Below are 7,469 nucleotides of genomic sequence, written 5' to 3' on the forward strand. Positions count from 1 at the left end.
ATGTTGGATTCCACACTGGCTGTGGAGCCTGCTTAAGAATCTCTCTTTCCCTCTGTGTCTGCCCCTCTGACCCTCTCTCCCTCCCTCTAAAAAAAATGACAACATGGGGTAAATCTCCATGACCTCAGATTTGGCAGGATTTCCTAGATATGATACCAAAGTACACATGACAAAAAAGAAAAATAAATAAATTGGGCTTCATCAAGATTATAAACCTTTGTGCCTCAAAGGATATCATCAAGAAACTGAAAAGACAACCCACAAAATGGGGGAAAGTATTAGCAAATTCTGTATTTGATAAGGAACTTGTGTCAAATATATAAAGAACTCTTCAACAACTTAATAAGAAGAAAACCCAATTTTAAAATGGACAAATAATAAGCTTTGTGCAGTGGCAGTATCGTAGCCAATGAGGTTTATCTGAGGCGTGATTATTGCTAATTAAAATGTATAAATAATATTAATAAACATTTCTCTAAAGAAGACAAAATGATCCATAAACACATGAAAAGATGTGTTTATAGCTTTGTGTTTATAGCTTTGTGGAATTGCAATTTGCATATGGAAATCCAAATCAAAACCACAGTGAAATACCACTTCAAAATATTAGCCATTAGGGAGGCACCTGGGTGGCTTAGTTAAACTCTGATTTAATCTCGGGCTCTGATGGTAATCTCGGGGTCCTGGGGATTGAGTCCCACATTGGGCTCCCTGCTTGGCCAGAAATCTGTTTGTCCCCGTGCTCCTCCCTCTGGCTTGTTCTCTCAAATAACATGGAGGACATAGGGAGATGGAGAGGAAAATGGAGTTGAGGGAAATTGGAAGGGGAAGTGAACCATGAGAGACTATGGACTCTGAAAAACAATCTGAGGGTTTTGAAGGGTGGGGGGCGGTGGTGGGAGGTTGGGGGAGCCAGGTGGTGGGTATTAAGTAGGGCACGTATTGCATGGAGCACTGGGTGTGGTGCAAAAACAATGAATTCTGTTACGCTGAAAAGAAATAAAAATAAATAAATTTTAAAAATATATAAATAAATAGAATCTTTTTTTTAAATAGCCATTAGGGGGCGCCTGGGTGCCTTGGTTGGCCATCAGACTCTCTTGGGTCAGGTCATGATCTCCCACTTGTGGGATCCAGACCCAACCAAGACTCTGTGCTTAGCCAGTCTTTTGGGGTTTCTCTCTCCTTCTGCCCCTCCCCCCTTAAATGGATGGATAAATCTTAAAAAAAGAAAAATAGTCAGTAGGATGACTGTCGGGGCACCTGCATGGCTCAGTCAGTTAATTGTCTGCCTTCCATTAAGGTCATGATCAGGCATCCTGGGATCGATTTCTGTGTTGGGCTCCCTGCTCAGCGAGTAGTCTGCTTCTCCTCTTCCTCTGCCCCTCTTCCCCGCTCATTCTCTTTCTCTCTCTCAAATAAATGAATAAAAATCTTTTTTTTTAAAAGGATGATTACAATGACTATAATTTTAGAAAGACATGATAAATGAGGATGCAGAGAAATTGCAAACTTCATTCATTATGCATGAGAACATAAAGTGGTGCAGACACTTCAGAAAACAATCGGACAGTTCTTCAAAAGATCAAGCACAGAACTGTCACATGACCCACCAATTCTTTTGCTGTGTATACACTCAAAAAAAATGAAAAATATATCCACAGGAAACTCATACATAAATGCTTGTAGGAGCATTATATATAATAAGCAAAAAGCAGATGAAACCAAAATGTCCATTAACTGATGAATAGATAAAAAAGCTGCTGCCTTTGGCTCAGGTCCTAATCCCAGGGTCCTGGGATCAAGTCCCGCATCTGGCTCCTTGCTCGGCAGGGAGCCTGCTTCTCTTGCTGCCTCTGCCTGCAACTCTGCCGGCTTGTGTGTACTCTCTCTCTGACAAATAAATAAATAAAATCTTTAAAAAAATATATCCAGAATAAGAAAATCTATAGAGATGGAAAATAGATTAGTAGTTGCCTAGGATGGAGGTCCCTAGGGGGAAATGACAATAGGGTTTTTAGCAGTGATAAAAATGCTCTAAAACTGATTTTGGTGATGGTTACACTCATTGCACTACTAAGAACCACTTTATTCTTCATTTTATTTTATTGTTTAAAGATTTTGTTTATTAGAGAGAGAGAGAATGAGCGAGAGAGAGAAGGGAGGCAGACGGAGTGGGAGAAACAGACTCCCCTTGGGACTTTGATCCCAAGACTCTGGGATCATGAACTGAGCCAAAGGGAGATGCTTAACCGACTGAGCCACCAAGGTACCCCAACTATTTACTTTAAATAGGAGAATTATATGTTAATTACTTCTCCATAAAGCTGTTTCATATATATTTTATTTTGAGGTCCATCCCTAGAGATTACAATTTAATTGTATTGGAACATCAGAATTTTTAAAAATTTCTCAGGTGACCCAAATGTGCAGCAAAGCTTGAGAACCACGGATGTGAACTAATCATGATTAGTAACTTACTGAGATTGGTTTAGGTTTGGGCATATATACAACTCTTGACAATGAGATATAAGAAGTTGGCTTGGATTTCTTGGAAAGCTATCTATGAGAGTTAAAGGAGAAGAAACCTCCTTTTTTGAATATTATGTCTGGAACTGCAGCAGCTGTCTTGAAACCATGAAAGGAGTTAATTCAAGGACAAATCTGACATACTAAGGATGGCAGAGAAGAAATATGTAAAAGTAACTGGGACCTGATTACATAATTCAGCTCCTGAATTATATTGTTTCTATGTAATTTATTTCTGTTCTAATCTTTATTATTTCCTTCCTTCTGCTGGATTTTTTTTTTTAAGATTTTATTTATTTGACAGAGAGAGATCATAGGTTGGCCGAGAGGCAAGCAGAGAGAGAGGAGGAAGAAGGCTCCCTGCTGAGCAGAGAGCCTGATGTGGGACTCGATCCCAGGACCCTGGAATCATGACCTGAGCCAAAGGCAGAGGCATTAACCCACAGAGCTACCGAGGCGCCCCTGGATTTTGGTTTTGCTTGCTCTTCTTTTTCTCGCTCCTTTAGGTGAAAAGTTAGATTGTTTATTTGAGATTTCTCCTGCTTCTTCAGATAGGCCTGTATTGCTATAAACTTCCCTCTTAGAACAGCTTTTGCTGCATCCCAAGGGTTTTGGACCATTGTATTTTCATTTTCATTTGTTTCCCTGTAATTTTTTATTTCTTCTTTGATTCCTTGGTTGACCAATTCACTGTTTAGTAACATGTTATTTAACCATCATGTATTTGTGGTCTTTCCAGATTTTGTGTGTATGTGTGTGTGGTTGATTTCCAGTTTCATAGCATTGTGGTCAGAAAAAATGCATGGTATGACTTCAGTCTTTTTAAATTTACTGATACTTGTTTTGTGGCCTAATATGTGATCTATTCTGGAGAATGTTCCATGTGCACTTGAAAAGAATGTGTTTTCTGATTTAGGGAAATGTTCTGAATATATCTGCTAAATCCATCTGGTTAAGTGCATCCATCAAAGCTACTGTTTGCTTATTGATTTCCTATTTGGATGATCTGTCCTTTGATGTAAGTGGGGTGTTAAAGTCCCCTCTGTTATTATATTACTATCAATTAGTTCCTTTATGTTTGTTATTAACTATTTTATGTATTTGGGTGCTCCCATGTTGTTTGTTTAAAAACGTATAATTGAAAAAAAAATAAAATAAAATAAAAATAAAAACGTATAATTGTTATGTGCTCTTGTTGGATTGTCCCCTTTATTATTATACAGGATCCTTCTTTGTCTCTTGTTATAGTCTTTGTTTTAAAGTCTATTTTGTCTGCTGTAAATATTGCTATTCTGGCTTTCTTTTGACATCAATTTGCTTGATAAATGTTTCTCCATCCCCTCACTTTTAATCTATAGGAGTCTTTAGGTCTGAAATGAGTCTCTTGTTAGGTAGCATATAGATGCATCTTTTTTTTAATCCACTCTATCACCCTATGACTTTTGATTGGAATGTTTAGTCCATTACATTCAAAGTAGTTACCGACAGATAATGTGTTCATTGTCATTTCATTACTGTGAAACAGTATGAAATACAACCACTTCATATTGTGTGGTTGATGTTGTTTTTAAGATTTTATTTATTTATTTGACAGAGAGAGCACAAGCAGGGAGAGCAGCAGGCAGGGGGAGAGGGAGAAGCAGACTCCTTCCAGAGCAGGGAACCCAGTGTGGGGCTGGATCCCCGGACCCTGAGATCACAGCATGAACCAAAGGCAGATGCTTAACTGACTGAGCCTCCCCTGTTATTTACTCCTCTCCCCTTCCACCATGTTTTAGGTATATGGTGTTATATTTTAACATTCAATGGACAGTTGGGCTCTTTCCACAGTTTGGCTATTGTGGACATTTCTACTATGAACACTGGGGAAAGAATCCCTTTTAATATTTCTTGTAGGGTTAGGTTAGTGCTCATGAACTCCTTTAATTTTTGTTGGTATGAGACACTCCTATTCTGAATGATAACCTTGCTGGGTATTCTTGGCTGCAGATTTTTCCTTTCAGCACATGCCACTCCTGCCGGGCCTACAAAGCTTCTGATGCAAAAATCTGCTTATGTCCTTATGGGATTTCCTTTGTATATAACTGTCTTCTCTTGCTGCTTTAAAATTTTTTTCTTTATTACTACTTTTTGCCATTTTAAATACTTTATGTGTCTTGGTGTGGACGTTCTAGGGGTGAATTTGGGGGGAGGAATCTCTGTGCCTTCTGGATCTTGTTATCTGTTTCCTTCCCCAAATTAGGAAGTTTTCAGCTATTATTTCTTCAAATAAACTTTCTGTCCCCCTTTCTCTCTCTCCTTTTGGGATCACTATAATGTGAATAGCATTCCACTTGATGGAATCACTGAAAAGACTATTTTCAATTCCATAATTTTTTTTCCCTTTCATTTGCAGTTTGGTTCTTTCCATTACTCTGTCTCCAGGTCATTAATTCATTCCTCTGCTTCCTCTAGCCTGTTATTTTATTCCATCAAATGTACTTTCAATTTTATTTATTTTGTTCTTGATGTCTGATTGGTTCTTTCTTCTCTTTTTGTTAAGTCTCATAGATGTTCTCCACTCATTTCTCATGTCCAGTGAGTATCTTTATGATCATTACTTTAAAGATTTTTTTTAAAGATTTTATTTATTTATTTGAGAGAGAGAGAGGAGGAGCAGAGGGAGAGAAGGAATCTCAAGCAGACTTTGTGCTGAGCACGAACTCAACACGGGGGCTCAACTTCACAACCCCGAGATCATAACCTGTACCAAAACCAAGAGTAGGATGGTTAACTGACTGAGCCACCCAGGTGTCCCTTCATGATCCTTACTTTAAATTCTCTGTCAGGCACATTATATTCGTTTTTGCTTAAGTCTTTTGTTGTGGTTTGGTCCTGACCTTTCATTTGGGACATATTTATCTGTCTCCTCATTTTTTCTAACCCTCTGTGTCTATTTTTGTGTGTTAGAAGGTCAGTTACATCTCTTGCTCTTGAGAGTAACGTGCTTATGAAGATAGGTCCTATAGTGCCTTGCAGTGCAGTGGCACCTGTTTTCCTGGGCCTGGTGCTTCAGAGAATATCTCCTATGTGTGTGTTGTACATACTCTGCTTTTAAGTCTTAGCATCATTTTCCTCCTTTCCAGTTGTTTGCAAGGGTTCTCTTTGCTTGTTGTGGGGAATGTTTTGTCCCTAGCAGGAGTAGGGCACTTTTTAACAAAGTGTGTGCTGGTCTGCCTGTGAAGTGAGACATGCCACTGCACCCTTAACTGAGGTCCCACAAAACACATGGGTTTGGAGTCAAAGTGTTATTTATTCACATGCTAGTTTGTAAAAATTCCTGAATACAGTAATTATTTCTCCTTTATTAAGCTACCTGTTTAATTTTTCTTTTTTCTCCCTATCTTGATTTTATCTCGGGGGCTATTGGTTTCTGTCAGGTTTTTTTTTTTTTTCTATTTGTATTCATTGCCTTAGTTTCTTGCTATTTTGTGCCTATATGCTTCAGAGGTATTTTCTTTCCAGTGTGGGAAGAAGTCATACACAGTACCTATCTGGAGATAGTAATATTTTAAGATGTTCCTTTAAATCTATAATGTTTATGGAAGTAAAATCCAGGGTATTTTCTTGTCCTTGGTATCTGTGAGTGACCATTCATCCAGGGTAATCAAAGGTCTGAAAGTTTCTCAATTCTTTTTGGTGTTGATAATGAGATAACAAACTTGCTTGAAGGGTTACTCTAAATATAGACTGACTTCAACCCACTCAACACCCTCCAAGGTGTTGGCTCCTAGTTAAAAAATATCCTCTAAATGGAGACCATGCTTGCTAAGGGCTATTCTGAAATTCATAGTATGGATTTGAGCCCAAAGTCTAAAACCTCAGAACTATAAGCAGGAACCGAACTGGAATGAGTTACTGTATTAACCCTGAAGGTGAACATGGAGTAAAATAGGACTCGTGGAGGCTCTGGAAATGACACGTGCCCCCTTCTCTAGAAAGATTGCACAGCAACCTCCCTGAGTCTTCCTGACACTAATGGCTATTGTCTACTCAAAAGATCAAATCAAATAGAATTTCCCTTAGGAAGAAAATATTGATTTTACACTATGTGATACTTCCTTTTTATTTTTTCCCTCCATCTCCAAAATAGAGGCTTTTTGTTGTTGTTGTTTCCTATCTCTTTTGTTGCCTGCTAAACCTTCTCACCTGTCAGGCTAGCTGATCAACAAACATCTATGTATGTGGTCCTATGCTGGGAGGAATGCCAAGAATTCAAGGAGTTGGAAACCCTTCTGATGGGGGTGGCAAACTTGCAGGGAAAGGGGGAAATGGTTCTTCCCAGAAACCTAGCAAAGCTTAATTACAATGTCACAGTTCAGGTTGTCCTCCCACTCCATGGTTCTTAACCCTGATTGCATATTAGAATCATCTGAGAAGCTTCCCACTTCCAGACAGTTGAGTCAGACTCTTTGGAGTTTGAAGTCCCCAGGATGGTTATTTTATTAAAGCTCTCCAAGTGATTCCAGTGTGCAGACAGAGTTAAGAATCCCAGCCTTACATTTAAGAATATAAGTTCATATGCATGCTATGACTGTGTCTATTGCCTAAATAGAAATCATTGATCAGCCTAAGAAGCACATGGAGAGATTTTCATTCTCTTTGTTTCTCACCATATAAAAAAACTACCCAAACCAACACTGCTCAGCACGACACCACTGGCTGATGCAGCACATTCCTGACAACCATTACCCCCGAGGTCCCTGTGAATCACTACACAGGTTTTTTTAGTTAGCCCTATTCTCCTCCCACATGGGAGTAGGAAGTAGCTGTCTCCATTGCAATAAGCAGCAGACTAGGTAGGACACAGAAGACTTGGATTCTAATCTCATTCTTCCCCTAACTTGTTGTAAGGCACAAGGCAGATCATTTTAATATCTCTGAGAGCTTAAAAAATGGGA

The 7,469-nt window shown here is 38.9% G+C and overlaps 1 non-coding gene across 1 annotated transcript; it reads left to right on the plus strand.

The window, feature by feature from the left end:
- Positions 1-380: 380 nt before the first annotated feature.
- On the plus strand, positions 381-515 carry LOC122894807. Its single transcript, XR_006381852.1, has one exon. It is a non-coding gene; the product is annotated as a U4 spliceosomal RNA (small nuclear RNA).
- Positions 516-7,469: the final 6,954 nt, after the last annotated feature.

The sequence above is a fragment of the Neovison vison genome, chromosome 13 (assembly GCF_020171115.1).
Source record: "Neovison vison isolate M4711 chromosome 13, ASM_NN_V1, whole genome shotgun sequence".
NCBI classification, from domain to species: Eukaryota; Metazoa; Chordata; class Mammalia; order Carnivora; family Mustelidae; genus Neogale; species Neogale vison.